Source organism: Equus przewalskii, chromosome 30 (genome assembly GCF_037783145.1).
Source record: "Equus przewalskii isolate Varuska chromosome 30, EquPr2, whole genome shotgun sequence".
Taxonomy (NCBI): Eukaryota; Metazoa; Chordata; class Mammalia; order Perissodactyla; family Equidae; genus Equus; species Equus przewalskii.
Genome location: NC_091860.1, coordinates 6,057,525 through 6,074,516, shown reverse-complemented (window position 1 = coordinate 6,074,516; position 16,992 = coordinate 6,057,525). Strand labels below are relative to the sequence as shown.

Below are 16,992 nucleotides of genomic sequence, written 5' to 3'. Positions count from 1 at the left end.
GTCAGGAGACAGGAGGAAGCGCTTCAGTAGCCTAAAACGAAAGATTTCCCAAAGCCACCCCTGTCTTAACCACTAACCAACTAACCGCTAACCAGCTGATAAACCTAGGGGCTTTCGTCTTGAGTCTGGGATCTCAGGGGTGAAGCTTTGCTTGAGTTCTGTACCCCTCTCCCAGGCTGAGTCATCAGAACGCCACACAGGCAGTCAGCCATTTTGAGTGTAAGGAATGAGTCTATGACCACCTGTATACAAATTACACGGAGTTAGGAAAATCACCCTGGGAGATGTATGTTTGCCATAGTCCTACTCTGCTGTACTTCCAGTATGGGTGGAGTTTTCCCTCTTTCCTCAGCCTTTGAAGAAAATAGATGGTGAAGATTTTCTCTTCCTGAAATTAATGGCGTAGACCAAGTTCTAGCCCGATCACTCACTCTGATGCCCTGGATGGGTTACTCTGGTCTCCTAACGTTTTTATCCCGTGTCTCTCTTTCTCTAAGGAATCAAGCCTTTGTCAGTTCCTTCTGGCTGTACCTATTCAACTTGATGAATTCCAACCCGTTCTCTTCTGTTTTCTCAAGTCTTTCTTTGTTACAAGGCTTCTTTCCTAAAGCTCCTTATTTGGATCTGATGTGAGTTTGTATTTAGAAAGTGCTCCTGTTTACTCAAGATAACTCTTGTCTTTAGACTAAATATCTTAAATTTCAGTCATCACAGAAAAATTAGAGCTTTGGAGAACCATTACATGGAAATTACTTTATTCACTGAGTATAAGATGAAGGAAAAAATTACATTCTTTTTATTGAGTATTTTTATAAGAGATTTAAAAGATATTCTAACCAATGCCCTTAATTTGTAGTCACTGATGTAAATGAATAGTTGAAAGGGGGAAAGCTCTTTAGCAGCAGAAAATTAATCACAACAGTGTATCCTGCTTTGCTCATATATGCAGTTGTCTTATATTGTTTACTGTTTTCTTTCTTAGATTTCAAAGTGGGAATTTCCTTTCTCCTTTTTCAGAGAGAGTTTGCGTAGATGACCTTAAAGACTCAGAGAGCTGAGAGATGAAGATTTTGAAGTCATTCTATATCTGAAGCCATGATTTAAATAACAGCATTACAGTAAGTATTTAGCAAAGAAATATAACTGTTTTGTGGTGAACATGTTGGCTTTGCCTGCATTCTGAGAATAGGTTAGAGTACGTTGTGAAGGGTGAACTTGTATAACTTACATTCAACAAACAAGAGCTCTGGGTAATTAAAGCCACTTCTGTGACCGGAGTTTTCTTTCTGAACTGAGCTGTGGCTCTGAGGAGCTCTCAGGGATTCTAAGATAGACTTTTCAGAGGAGAGCAGAGCCAGGCACAGAAAGGGAGTGAAGCAACCTTCCAGGAACTGTGCTATCTGAACTGCCTCTCTGGGGCAGTATTCCTCAAAGTGTGTTCCTTGGAACACAGCTCCCTAGACTATTAATGCAGTGGGGACAGGGGTGGGAAGATGGGTCTGTGCTCATGAGTTTGGAAAACATTGGCTTAAAGTTAAACATCTTCCTTACTGAAGGATCTCAAAAAACGAATGAGCCTTGTGAATCTCCACGGGCCTGTGTAGTCGGCAGTGCTTACAAGAGTCCTATGGAACTCTTTCCTTGTGGGGCATCTGGAGACTAGTGTTCCATTTGCTTGTTAAATATTTATTGAACACTACTCATGCATGGTGTCAGATGCAAAAAACTATAGCAATGAATGAGATTGGCAATGCTTGTGTATAGACAGCAAATAAGGTAAGAAGTAAATAAGAACAAGTATTGATTGGCATGATAGCAGACGTTTGAGAGAATGGTCTCTAATGGGAGCTGGGGGGCCTGGGTTTTAATCTCGAGTCTGCCACTTATAAACTGTATGACCTTGGGCAAGACACCTGACCTCTCTTTCGATTTCCACATCTGTAAAATGGTGATAATAGCATCTACCTAGTAAGCTTATTGTGAGGATTAAAATGGTGAATGCATGCTGGCAAATACTAAACCTTATACAAGTGTTATCAAACTTTGTACTTATAATAATAGTGGCTGAATGCTTTGAAGGTTGTATGATAGACAGACTGGGGAAAAGATAGTGGTGAATGGGGACTTTTGAATAGGATGGTCCAGGACTGCTCTGAAGTGGAGATCTGTAAAGATGAGAAATACTGAGCTATGGAGACAATATAGGGAGAGAATACAGAGGGAAGTACAAGTGTAAAAGGGTATGTCTTATGGAGAGAAAGCATTTGACAAATTCCAACACCTCTTTAAGATTAAAAAAAAAAAAATAACTAAACGACAAGAACAAACTAGGAATCGAACAGATCTTCTTCAACCTGAAAAGAGCATCTATGAAAAACCCACAGCTAACATCATACTTAATCATGAAGGACTGAAAGCTTTCCCCCTAAGATTGGGAACAAGACAAGGATGTCCACTCTATCACTTCTATTCAGTATTGTTCTAGCCAGGACAGTTAGGAAAGAATGTGAAATAGTAGTTTTCTAGATCAGAAAGAAAGAAGTAAAACTATCTCGAGTTGCAGATGACATGATTGTGGCTTTGGAAAATCCTAAGGAATTCACTAAACTGTTAGAACTAATAAATACATTCAGAAAGGTTGTAGGATATAAGATCAGTATACAAAAATCAGTTGTATTGGTATATACTTACAATAAACAATCTGAAATGAAATTAAGAAAATAATTCTTTTTACAGTAGCATGAAAAAGAATAAAATACTTAGGAATAAATTTAATCAAAGAAGTGTAAAACTGATCCAGTCAAAACTACAAGACATTGTTGAAATAATTTAAAGAAAATCTGAATAAATGGAAAAACATCCCATGTTCATGGATTAGAAGACTTACTATTGGTAAAATGGCAGTGCTTCCTAAAATGATCTATATATTCAGTGCAATCTCTATTAACACCTCAGATTGATTCTTTACAGAAATTGATAAGCTGACCATAAAATTCATATGGAAATTTAAGGGACCTAGAATAGCCAAAACAGCCTTGAAAAAGAGCAGAATTGGAAGACTCACCCTTCATGATTTCAAAACTTAATACAAAGCTACGATAATCAAGACAGTTTGATACTGGCATAAGGATAGACATATAGATTTTTGGAATAGAATTGATAGACTAGAAATAAACCCATACATTTATGGTAATTGATTTTTGACAAATGTGCCAAGACAATTCATTAGAAAATAGTCTCTTCAACAAATGGTCTGGGACAACTGGATATCAACATGAAAAGAATGAAATTGGACCTCTACCTCACACATATACAAAAGTTAACTCAAAATGGATAAAAGCCTAAATGTAAGAGCTAAAACTATAATACTCTTAGAAGACGACATGGGTGTTAATCTTCATGGTCTTGGGTTAACCAACGATTTTTTAAACATGTAACACCAAAAGCACAAGTGACAAAAGAAAAATAGATAAATTGGGCTTCAACAAAATTGAAAACTTTTGTGTATCAAAAGACACTATCAAGATATGGAGAGCCCACAGAATGGGAGAAAATGTTTGCATATCACATAATCTGATAAGGGACTTGTATCTAGCGTATATAAAGAACTCTTACAACTCAATAATAAAAAGATAACCCAATGCAAAAATAGGCAAAGATCTGAATAGACCTTTTTCCAAAGAAGATAGTCAAATGGCCAATATGCATTATGAGAAAATTCTTAACACTGGCCATCAGGGAAATGCAAATCAAAACCAGAATTCTAGATTCTACTTCGTCCCCACTATGAAAGACAGACAGTAACAAGTGTTACTGAGGATGTGAAGAAATTGGAACCCTCATACACTGTGGGAACGCAAAAGCTTTCTAATGCAGCTGCGTTGGAAAACAGTCTGGCAGTTCTTCGCACAGTTAAACAGAGTTACCTTATGATCCAGCGTATCCACTCGTAGGTGTATACCAAGATAAATGAAAACATATGTCTATACAAAAACACAAATGTTCCCAGCAGTGTTATTCGTAACAGCCAAAGAACAGAAACAACCCAAATGTCTGTCAGCTGATGAATGGACAAATAAAATGTCGCACATCCGTATGATGAGATGTCACTTAGCTGTAGAAGGGAATGCAGTACTGATGCATGCTACAACATGGATGAATCTTGAAAATATGCTAAGTGAAAAAAGCCAGACACAAAGACCACATATTGTGTGATTCCATTTATATGACATTTCCAGAACAGGCAAATCTATACAGACAGAAAGATTAATGGTTGCCTAGGACTGGAGTGTTTAGAGGGAAATCGAGAGTGACTCCTAATGAGTATGTGGTTTCTTTCTGGGGTGATGAAAATGTCTAAAATTGATTTGATAATGGTTGTACAGCTGTATGAATATACTGAAACCATTGAATTGTACACTCTAAACTGGTGGATTATATGGTATATGAATTATATATCAATAAAGCTGTTATATATATAAAAAAAGATATGTCTTGGAGGTATAACTGTCAGCACTTGGTGATAGATGGGATACAGGGAATGAGGGCAAGGGAAGAATTCAGAGTGATTGCTAGATTTTGGCCTTGGCAACTTCTGAGAAGGAGAGGAAAGGCTGCAGGAGGAGGTTTGGTGCTGTTTGTTGTGTTTGGTTTGGCTCTAATGGGGAGGGTCAGCTTTGAGAATCAAGAATTCTGCTGTGGGGGCCGGTCCTGTGGCCTAGTGGTTAAGTTCCCACGCTCTGCTTCCGCGCCCAGGGTTTCGTTGGTTTGGATCCTGGGCACAGACCTAGCACCGCTCATCAGGCCACGCTGAGGCAGTGTCCCACACAGCACAACCTGAGGCACTCACAGCTAGAATATACAACTACGTACTGGAGGACTTTGGGGAGAAGAAGAGGAAGGAAAGAAAAAAAAAGATTGGCAACAGATGTTAGCTCAGGTGCCAATCTCTAAAAAAAAAAGAGTTCTGTTGTGGTCATATCACGTTTGAGGGACCTGTTAAATATCCAAATAGAGATATTAGGTGGACAGTTGAATGAGTCTGGAACTAAGAACAGCAATCCTGACTGAAGATAAAATTCAGCTGACAGGTAAATCCATGGGAAAGGGTGAAAACAGAGAGAGAGGGAGAATGTGTGTGTGTGTGTGTGTGTGTGTGCGCGTGTGTGCGTGTGCGCGCATTAATAAGGCTCAGGATGAGGTGGAATAGAGGAGGAGAGCCAGAGAGAAACCTGAGGAGTGTCCAGCCACCGAGGAAGGAAAGGAGGAGAGTTCAGGCTCCCGGAGCTCAGGTGATTTCAGAAGGAGGGAGGGGACCACCGAGCTGATGCTACTGAGAAGTCCATCAGAGGAGGACAGAAGTGTCCGTTGGAATAGCCAAAAGGGATGTCATCACCTTGACAAGAGTAGTTCAGTAGTGGAGACTGAAGAACAGTGGATCAAAGAGGGAATGTAGAGTGCTAGAATGGACATAGTTAGGCAACTGAAGTTTTGCTGGAACTGCACTCTGATGAAAAATTGCTCTAGGATCCTTTCCTGCTCAGCTGAAACACCCGAGTGCTGGTGGGGTTTGAAGGCCATCTCTTCCCAGGAAGCCAGCTCTTATAGGTGTAAATCCTGCCTTTCGGAGCTGCCAACCTGTAGGTAGGGGTGGGGCAGGGCCTGGGGTCCGGAGAAAAGTCAGTCTTTGCTTTGTTCTCTGATGGTTTTGATCTTCTTTTGTTATTTTGCTTGGGAGAAAGCTGAAAGAAGGATGTTATTAATGTGCTCTTTTGAAGTTTTGGTAGCATTGTTTAAAAGAATCTTCATTTTTAGATGCAGTTCAGGTCTGTATGAAGCAAAGTCTTGGCTGTTGATACGTCACTGCTTTGCATCTCTTCAGACATCAGTGGAACCCAGTATTTGCACCGCTGAGACTATAGTGGGTTCTGAAGCGAGGTGGAGAGGAAAGCTATATTTTCAAAAGGTGCACATACGAATGCTTGGGGTAGATGCATTTCATAAACCTCAAAAGTATGGTGACCATGGATCTTACCATTTGCATCAGTACATTCTTTCCCCATGCTTCTTTATTAATTTAGATTGTGTAAACAACTTTTTAAGCTATTTTTCCTCCTAGTAAGAACCTAGTCTTTACCTTCTCTTGAGAAAATGGAATGGTACTTAGGCCATAAAACCCATTTGATGTCTTGGGCAAACATTGTGTTTTGGGAACATGACTACAGACTGCTCATTTTGGACAAGTCCAAGTGATGTTTTTTTTTTCCTTTACAAGATGTGTGTGAGTGTGTGTGTGTGTGTGTGTGTGTGTGTGTATGTATGCATGCACACTTTGGTGAGTCAGATTTTTAAAGTTATATCTAAGTGTTCTTAGCTCAAATTTCTGCTTTTTGTTATATGGAATAAAAATGGCCTGTCATAAAACAATATTTTTAAAACCCGGTATTTTCTAACTGCCTTGGCATGGAATTAGAAAACATCCTTGTTTTACAAGCCCTGGTTAAAGGCTCCATGGAAGGATTTTTCTTGTGTGTGTGGTTTTTAAAAAAACTTTTATGTGGTCGTTGTTTAGTTGTGTTTCCTTGTATTTGTAGGGGGCATGTATTGGGGATTTTGAGGGAAGAATTTTTCAGTAGTACTTTCATTAAAGCATTCTTATTCTGAAAGAAGCATCTTAATTTGTTCTAAAGAGCAGATCCACAGGGTTTTTTGGTTTATTATTAGGAGAAAATGATATTAGTAGTGTCCTCCTTGGTTAGAAGCTAGACCATCATCCACGAGGAAATCACCAGCTTAACAGAAACCCTGACTTTAGAATCCTGTTTTTTTTCCAGCTGTCCTCCGCCCTAGGTTTAGAGATTTTACGAACTTCTAGCAACTTCCAATCACAGGGAGAATTAGAGTGGTTATCTGGAGGAATCATTTGAACCTCAACCTGTCATTTGGCTACAGGCCCATGCTAAAGGGCACTTTTGATACCTTGATTTTAAAAGAGCTAGAGAAAGTGGTTGCGGCGGGAAAGGGTTGCGTTTGCTCACGTCCGCTCTTTGAGGGGAGGCTGCCGCACGCCCTCATCATGACCGGGGTCAGGCAAGGTCAGTTTACAGTGTCTTCTGATTGTTTTTGGAGAATTGGACTGTATTAAGCAGGTGCTACTGACAGCATTTCGGGTCAGGTTATGGAGAGTACTGATTCAATGTTTTCTGCTCAGGGTGGATCTGTGCAACTTACTTTGTTTCTCAAAAACATCTTGTTTGTCTTGGGATGCGGCCAGGCCTCTGATGTGGGTGGTGTGTGCTGTGTCACCAGCCTCAGCCCTCAGTGCCCGAACTTCACTTTCTCTGTCCGTTTGGATGAGTGTGTGAACCGGGACTAGCCTGTGGAGGAGGCAGGGGCAAGCGGCAATGTGACGTCCCGGAGCCCTTGGGCAGATTTCTTTGAGGTGTGGGCATCTGGGTGATGGGAAGAGAGAAGAACAGAAGAGGACAGGTAAGCGACTTTTGGATTTTCTGAAATAACTCCATTTGGCTGCGTTTAGAAACCTGGTTAGCATTTCATGTGCTGTCCTATGACCAAAAACCTACTACTAAAAACTTACTACTATCCAGCTCTCTAAATAGGAAAAACAAGCAATAAAAATCCAAAAGGAATCTCTTTCTTTATGTTCTTTTATTAAATCCAATGTACGATGTAGCCCTTATTTAAAATACAGTTTGCCACAGAATGGGAAACAGAAACCTTGGAAGAATATGAATACACCTTTGGACTTCTCTGTTCCCTGCCTGCTCTCACACACACACCTCTACCTATATTTGCATGAAAATGGGTAGCACACGTCTTGAAGGGCAAACAGAAGGTGCAACACAATCAAGTAAGAGGTTGAATATAAATTGGAACAAGTCAACTTTTCATTTCACTCTCTTTTGGATACTTTTACTAATTCTCTTTGCCGGGTTTAGGCTTTTCAAACATTCCTTGGCCCTGGGAGGGAGTTGTATAACCATAAAACTTGAGAATCCTGGCCGTAGAATAAATGTTCCTTTAAAAACCCCAAGGACAGAAAATTGAACACAGCTGTGCAAAAGAAAAAGAAAAAAAACCCAGCGACGGTCGGGGCTGCCGGGGCCCTGACCGACTTTCCCAGTGCCCTGGGGCTGCGGTTTCTCCACGGGACATGGGAGCTTCACCGTGCTTTTTGAAAGTTTCAGGAAAAGACCAAGACCATCCTTCAGAACTGTGTGTTTCTGTGATGTGGTTAAGGGAACATTCTGAGTGGAATTGTTATCCGTCACCCTGCTCGTTCTATGCATATTCTCTTCTTTCTCCTGGAGAGGATTTGGGTTTCTGGTCATTTTCTCAGACGCCATCATTCTGCAAACCTGACAGTTCCTACTTAGAAGGAAGTTTTAGAGCATCAGCAGTTTATACACCCGTCAAAAGGTAAACGGACAAGACTTTTGAGCCGCCAAATTCCAACTCCTTTGCCCTCTCAGTCACAGAATTTTCCCCAGAATAAAATGCTTTATAGTATGGTCCTGAGAACATGGCACGGTTGCTCCTGGCTTCTCCTCCCCTGGGATGGAAACGATGATGTTGTCTCTCTCATGTTTGGTTTGTAGCCCAGGAGGAGCCATCGCCATGGACCCTAACCTCTGTGCACCCTGGGATTAATCACTTTGCTCTTTGTCAGACTGTGTAATGATGATTCATACTTCTGCCTCTGCAAGATTAGATTACTGTAATTTTCATATCCCGGACTGCCCACTAGGGATTGGAATTAATACTTGTTGGTATAGAAAGCAGTATCGTGTTTCTAGGGAGAAAGAACTGAACTTGCCCACTTGGCCATCATCACAAAACACTTAGGGAGGGCCTGACTCTGGAAAGTAATCCTGCCTTCAGGGTTCCCCGTGTCAATTAGCTTTGGGCCTCTGCATGCACTTGGGCCAGGTGCAGTGGATTTGCATAAGTGATGCCATGCCTAGAAGATCAGAATGCACAGAGGGTTTTGCAAGGGGGTCCTACACTGAAATCAGGCGCTGCTTAATGAGGAACATCTGCCCCAAAGAGGTGTTTGGGAAGGAGGTAAACTGACTCAGGCTTGTGGAATGGTCCACCCAAAGGCAGCAGGGATTATGATCACAGATTGTGGAGAGTGGGGAGCCATGAGAGGTAAAGTAGCCTTGGAAAAAACTCTGTTTTGGCACTCCCTGTAAAATATGCATTATTCATTCTATTCCTTCAACAAATACTTATTGAACACTACACTTACTATATCCTAGGCGCTCTTGTTAGGCCCTGGAGATTAATAGCAGTCTACAAAACAGAGACTTCTGTGCTCATGGAACTCACGATCTCAGGGCCCAGGGCACTGGGGCAGGAATGTGGGCTGAAGAAAGCCACAGCAAGGAGTTAGCAGTTCCGGAAGAACTCCTCAGTGAGTGTCATTGTTGGGAGAGATTTGCCTATGTATTTCTTCTCTTCCCTCTGACACCATGTGCGACTTCCTTCCTTCCCACCAGTAAGGTTACCAGACCGGTTTAGTGGATCTTCTGGAAAGAATTCTTCATACATGCTAATAAGTAGTCCACTCTGGTCTAAGGAGTCCAGCGATGACTTCAGAGTCTTGGAAGGGATTGTCTGCCATAGACTGCATCTCTGTTAGAGGGAAGCTGAGGGGTGGTCTAGTGTTTTTATCGTTTACTTCCAACTGTCTACTAATTCTCACTCCAGAAGGCCTGGCATTAACATACTTTCTCTCTCTCTGGATCCCCTTCCATTCTTTATTCCATCTTTTCTTTCACTTAACTCTCTCCAGTTTTCTTTGGTGAATATGAGATGATGCTTTGTCTCAATTACAGAATCTGTTTTTTAGAACTGGATGGGACCATAGGAGTCTTAACCTAGACCAGTGATTTTTGGTTGCTGGACTGAAACTAAGTTTTCACCTGATGCAGTAAAATGAGAAACATAAGAAAATGAAGTAAAGGTTTCATAAAGCTAAACTTCATCAATTGATTCCTATGTCTTCCCATTATTTTCTTTTCTTGAACTTTTCAGTTTTTAGTGTCTTCTACCTACCCAGAAATTACTCATCCTCCTGAACTCAGCCCCTGACCCTTCACTATGCTGCCACCGCAGTTGACTCCGCCCCCTTCCCCATCCTCCCCCACCCTGGTTTTCAGATGCTGCCCTCCTCAATTTGGTAGACCCTGCCGCCAAAGCAAGAGTCGCTGCCTAAACCTTGGCGGTAGGAAGTCCCCACTTGTGTTGCCAGGGAGTTGCATTTTAGGATCCCCGATTGGAGCCACAGATACATTTCAAGCTACATCCCATAGTGGTTCAGTTTTATAGAATTATTGGTACTGTGGTTCCACTTTATTACAGGTTTATCAGGCGTTTGTGGGTTGGCCCAAGTGTGCAGTCATCACTTATAACTGTATCTGGAGGAAAATGAGAATGAACTTTGCAATAGAACCCTTACTGAGCTGCATATTCTGTGCTTCAAACCAAGGGCCTGTGGGAATTTCTTGGTCGTGGAGGTTGGGAGAGGATGGTTGCAGAGAAAGCTGCCCGGGCCCTTGCTGTTCCCATGTATCTCTGAGGTCTGGACGTTGCTGCTGGTTCTCCTTTGTAACACGGTGTGGATGTTCACCTCTCACAGCGCTCCTTAAGAAGCACCATAGGTACTAAGTGTTTTTCATTCAGGGGTAAGAATTATCCATTCCCTCTTGGTGTTTGGAATCAGCAAAGGAAACCGCTGATGGTGCTGTGCTTTGCGATGTCAGCAACAGCATGGAAAGGAAAGAGCTTCTGGGGTCTTCTCTGGAATAGGAGATCCTCACTCTACTAGCTGTATCGCTTTAGGCTCATTTTCCCACTTGAGAAGCAACCTCTGTAGTTCTGCCATGCAATGAATTAACAGAAATCCCATACTTTTAGATATATAGTGGCCTAAATGGAGCATGTCACACTTTGTACATCTCTGATTACTCTCAAGACTCTGAGCCTGGTGTCCAGGAATGTGATGTTGGTCCAGCCGTGTGAGAGGCTGTGTCCCTGGAGCCAGGACTCATAAAACACAGTCCAGGCTCCCCCCTGGCACACTCACATTTCATTTTGATCACGAGGCCAGCAGTTCTGTTCATGCTGAGCGTTGCTCCACACCCATTGCTCTTGAAGCAGCAGCCTGGGAGAGAAGAGTTGGCTTGCTCATCTGTTGTTCAAGCCAGTGACCTACACACGACCTTTGAGCTCAAAAGATTGTCATCCAAAGCCAGTGAAGTTCTCCATGAGCTTTCAGAGAGACAGACAGAGAGAGACTCATTGATTGATTGATTGATTGAGATTCTCTGGGAGAGGGAAAGATGTTGGTTGAAAAACATTATTAAGCAAAAATCATATTCCCCCCCTTTTTTAATGTACCCCCAAATAAAATTGTCCATGGTGCGGAAGGCCACCAGCTCAAACTCATAGTGATGTGTCAGTATAGATGTTCGAGACTAAGGCACATTCCTGTCTTCACTCATAGATGTCAAAATTCCAGGCTTATTGAAAAAAGGGGAAAAAACTGAAATGGTTCCAAGTCTAGTCCTGTTAGAGCAGAAATTAAGGCAGAATACAGATTCTGATTGCCTAGTCTCTTCATCCCCTGGAAATGAGCAGCTTAAAGAAAGACTTCTAACGATGGCTCAAGTTCATTGCCGTTTAGAAAGCGGACCTTTCAGAAGGCAGAGCAGTGAGACAGAGCTCCGTTGTCTTGCTTTCCCTGTGCTGACAGTTCTGGCCGCTGCGCTGACATCATCGTTACTTCAGAAATAGGTGCTTTATGGAGGGAAAAATGGAAAGTGAGGCTCTTGCCCAAAAGCACTTGAGCCGGCGATATCTATTTTATGTTTTTGCCTATAAACCAAGGAGCCAGCTTGTCACTCCAACTTCAGAGGAGTAGTAAGCCTTGATTAGTCAAACCTGAGAAAAAAAAGGAGAATGTTGTTGCTGAATTAAAATGAGAAAAAGAGATCTAACTGCAAGCTATTTTGATTCTGGTTTTCAGTCTTCATGTCGTAAACATTTATTGCACTTGTCAAGTGGCAGACATTGCTAGGTTCTGGCAATACAGAGATAGGATGGAGTCTTTGCCTTCTGGAAGCTAACATCTAGAGGTTGGAAACCATAGACCGTGTTATGGAAGGGTTCGTAGGTTCAAAGTCAACCGAGCCCTGAAGGATGATTAGGAGTTTCCTAAGCGAGAAGGAAGGAAAGGCATTCTGAGGAGAGAGAACAGCCCGGACACAGCCGATGAGGGTCAGTGTAGTTTCTCATGGTCACCTACTGGGGGTAGAGGTGGTAGATACGGCTGGTGAGGTAGGGAGCGGCCAGAGCCCAGAGGCTAAGTAAGGAGCTTGGGATTTACCCAACAGGCCAGCCATTCTCCACCACATTATCACCATGTGATATCCGTGATATCCACATGTGTCACGCACCTCCTGGGTGTGTCCAAATGTGACGTTTGTAGTAAAGCAAGACATCAAAATGCCTTGTAATTATCACACAACTGTTAGCAGTACATCTATAAAAGCCACAGAGCTTGGTCTATATGAGATAATCTCTGGGTTAAATGCAATTTCCAAAGTATTTATTTGTAACTCGATCCCTTTTTCCTCCTCCTGATGAATATCTAAATGCAAGAGGGTGAAAGTGACTCTTTTACAGGGACGTTCTTACATTTACTCTTCAAGAACATTCAATTTAAAAAGCTTGTCACATGAGCTTCTGTCAATGAGAAGTAACCGGCTGCCCACGGGAGGCAGCCCCTGCCAGGGCCCCGCTTGGGACCTGCTGCTGGAAGGAGTGGGGAGGTCTCGGCTGGGAGCAATGCAGCCAGGTTGGGACTGTTTAAAAGGCATTCTGGGGGCCGGCTCCATGGCTGCGGCGGCCCGGGTTCGGATCCTGGGCGCGGACATGACACCGCTCGTCAGGCCACGTTGAGGCGGCGTCCCATGTCCCACAACTAGAAGGATCTGCAACTAAGATATACAACTATGTACCGGGGGTTGTGGGAAATAAAGCAGAAAAAAAAAAAAAAAGATTGGCAACAGTTGTTAGCCCAGGTGCCAATCTTTAAAAAAAAAAGGCATTCTGGAAGCTGTGGGGAGGATGGGTGTGGGGAGGTGTCCATGGGGGAGGGAAGAACAGGTTGGAGACTCTTGCTGTAGTCCTGGCAGGAGGCAATGAGGGCATCAATGGGGAAGTGGAGTAGAGAGGAGGGCGGAGGTTCAGGCAGCAAGACTCGGTGAGTGCTGAGACGTAGGAGATGAGCTCCGGTGAGGAGGGGCCGAGGGGCTGTGGTCCATCAGGAAGACAGGAGTGGTGTCGTGGGAGAGGATGAGTGCAGCGCTGTTTGTCTGGAGTTCCGTGTTCCTGTGAGAGGTCCTGGTATTCTGAACTCTGGGAACTCACCAACATCCTGAATTCTGCTGCAGGTGTGGTGGAGCTCACTCTGGGGGAGGTGGCACGCGGAGATGGCCAAGGTCTGCATCCTGGAAAACAGACATTCGAGGGAGAGGGAAGGAAGGAGGAGCAGGGAAGCAACTGAGGAGAGGGTGGGAGAGGGTGGTCAGCAAGGCCTGGGGAGAGCCAAAGAAAGTAGTGTCACATTTTTAAGAAGATGATGTTCCAGAAAGGTGGGAGTATCAGAAGGTATCTGACACTGTAGAAAGGCCAAGTCCAGATGAGGCTCTGGGAGAGGCCGTGGTTGGGGGGAGCAGTTCCTGGGGTACGAAGGGAGCTGGAATCAAATTGCAGAACTGATAGGGGAGCAAATGAGGACTGGGGGAGAGGAGATGGTGGTTGTGGCAGATTGGTGGTGAGGAAGAGAGAAATAAGGAGGGCCAGTGCTTGGACGGGGCATTGAGCTGAAGGGACGTTGGGGGATGGGAGATAGAGGCAAGAGCAATTCTTAGGCTTGTTGTGCTGCTGTCCCTCAGGGAACCCAAAAGAAGCGTGCCCTCGTCTGTGCATTCCATGGCATTCCCCAGAGCTAGTCTCTTCTAGAATAAAGTCCAGTGCAGGTTAGTTTGGCCCTCAAGGAGCGCAGGTCAGGCTGTTTGGATCTAGGTTTTATGCTGTGGCATCTGAGAGGATAAAGGGCACTGGAGCATCCTCAGTCTGCCCTTTCTACTGAAAGGCTGAAATTTTGTCCTTTATTTTCAAGAATGAAACCTTCAAGACTATAGGAGTCTGGAGTTCAAAAACTTGTTTTCTATGGTATTTTTAGTAGCATTAAAATGTGAGATGACCCAGTCTCCTTCTTTAAAGAGTTGTTTTCTTGCTATTTCTCAAGTGTAGGTCAGATTTTGAAAATAAACCATCTTGGCCGGTGGATGGAGCTTCTGAAAATTATGTGGAGGTCTCCTGTTTGGCTAGTGGATAGGTCCTAGGTATTGGATATGTTCTTTTTAAGTATCCGTACAACCTGCCAAATAAACATATTTAATTGGAAAGCAATGCTTTGTATCAAATATTTTACTTTGGATTAATGACTTCCATTCTTGTAGGGAAAAGGAAACATTTCCAATTTGAATTTCTTAAGATGGCATTGAGGACAGATAGTAAATCTATAGATTTATTTAAAGTATGATACAGTTAAGTAGACGACTTGTAAATGAGTTGCGTTTGGCAGTTTCATTTGAAGTAGGTTTTTAAAAAAAATGTCTAATTCAACTTTGAATTTTGGGATAACTGTAGATTCAAATGCAGTTGTAAGAAATATCACAGAGAGATCCTGTGTACCTTTTACCCAGTTTCCCCCAACAGTAGCATCTTGCAGATCTATGAAACAATATCACAATGAGCATATTGGCATCAGTACAGTCAGTAGCCCAGTAGAAGGGTTCCGTACCAAGGACCCCTCATGTTGCCCTTTATGTCACTTCGCCCCAGTACTAAGTTCTGACAACCACTGATCTGTTGTCCATTTCTGAAGTGTTGTCATTTGAGGAATGTTACGTAAGTGGAATCATACAGCATCTAAGTTTTGGAGATTGACTTTCTTTCATTCAGCAGAATTCCCTGGATTTTCATCCAGGTAGTTGCATGTGTCAAGAGTTTGCTCCATTTTATTGCCTAGGAGTGTTCCACAGTCTGGATGTACAGCAGTTTATTTAACCATCCATCCATTGAAGGCCATCTGGGTTGTTTCCAGGTTTCGGCTATTACAAGTGAAGCTACTATGAACATTTGTATTCAGGTTTTTGTATGAAAATAAGTTTTCAGTTCTCTGGAATAATGTTCAGGAGTGCACTTGCTGGGTCATATGGTAGTTTGGGTTGGCGTGTTTTGTTTTCTGAGAAACTCTGTTTCCCAGAGTAGCTGAGCTGTTTTACATTCCCACCAGCAATGTATAAGTGATCCAGTTTCTCTTTGCCAGCATTTGGTGTTGTCACTATTTCTTATTTGTGCCATTCTGAGAGATGTGTGGGGATATCTCATTGTTTTAATTTACATTTTTCTACTGGCTAATGATGTTGAACCTCTTTCGGGGGCTTATTTGCCATCTCTGTATCTTTGGTGAAGTGTCTCTGCGGTCTTGTACCCATTTTCTAATTGGCCTGTTTGGTTTTTTGCTTTTGAACTTTGAGAGTTTCTCATATATTCTAGATATCTGTCCTTTTTCAGATATTAATTTGAAATATTTTCTCCCACTCTGTAGCATTTCTTTTCATCCTCTTAACAAGCTCTATTGCAGAGCAAAAATGTTACATTTTGATGATTCTTGTTTATCATTTTTTCCATTTATGGATTGTGCTTTTGGTGTTAAGTCTAAGAACTCTTGCCTAGGTCCTAAAGATTGTCTCTTATTTTTTTTCCTAAAAGTTTTAGAGTTTTATGTTTTACGTTTAACTTTGTGATGCATTTTGGGTTAATTTTTGTGTAAGGAGTAAGCATTAGGTCAAGGTTCATCTTTTCTTTTTGCCTATGGATATCCAATTGCTCCAGCATCATTTGGAAAGGCACTTTTTATCAAAAACCAGTTGGGTATATTTGTGTGGGTCTTTTTCTGGGTTCTCTGTTCCAGTACTGTAGTTTTATAGTAGACCTTAATATGGGATACATTGATTACTTTCACTTTATTCTTCTTTTTCAAGACTGTTTAGCTATTCTAGGCCTGTGCTTCTGCATATAAATTTTAGAGTAAGCTTGTCTATATCTACCAGCAGTCTTTGCTGGGATACTGATAGCAATTGCATTAAATCTGTAGATTGTTCTGGGGAGAATTGACATCTTTGCTATGTTAACTCTTCCAACCCATGAACACAGTATATGTCTATTTATTTATTTAGATCTTTGGGTTGTCTTTTATCAGCATTTTGTAACTTTTAGCCTACAAATCCTGTATATATTAAGTTTATATCTAAATATTCTATTTTCTTTGTTATGATTGTAAATGGTGTTGTTTTAAATTTTGGTTTCCACATGTTCCTTGTTGTTATGAAATAGATGTAATAGAAATATGAATGTAGTTTCTCTTAGAAACAATATCATAAATAGATATGGTTCCTAGATTAACCCACCAAAGCAGGATTAAAACTCATGATAAAGCTGATACAATGAACAGTTACTCGAAAGCATAGTAGACTACCGTGTTGTTTCAATACTAGTGTTAAATAATAGCAAATTAGAAATAATTATCAAATATCTTGGAAATGCATGAGTCTAGTATAAGTCTGGTTCTTATTTTAATTTTAATTCGTAATAGATGATTTCCTTAATGGATATATCATGAAATCTGCTCTCATGCATATCAAGTCTGATTACTGTCATTTTTTGGAAACAAAGTGTGTGTGACAAGAGTTTCCTGAGTTTGGCAGACGGCAAAAGTACTTAGGAAAGTGTTTAAACGGATTGTGCAGGTAGAATTAACTGGGATTTGAACAAAGACAAAAAGAGGAAGCTGAGAAGAATTATTCTGTTGCACCCAGTGCGTTCATCTAG

The 16,992-nt window shown here is 41.9% G+C and overlaps 1 protein-coding gene across 21 annotated transcripts in view; it reads left to right on the top strand.

Annotated features, from left to right (window-relative positions):
• The window catches only part of SVIL (supervillin), a 224,187-nt gene that overhangs the window by 60,251 nt on the left and 146,944 nt on the right, over positions 1–16,992 (top strand). For all 21 annotated transcript variants that reach the window (XM_070601832.1, XM_070601827.1, XM_070601830.1 and 18 more), the window contains exon 3: positions 1,018–1,118. The gene's annotated coding sequence lies outside the window, so the exon portion shown is untranslated. The remainder of the gene's footprint in view (positions 1–1,017; positions 1,119–16,992) is intronic.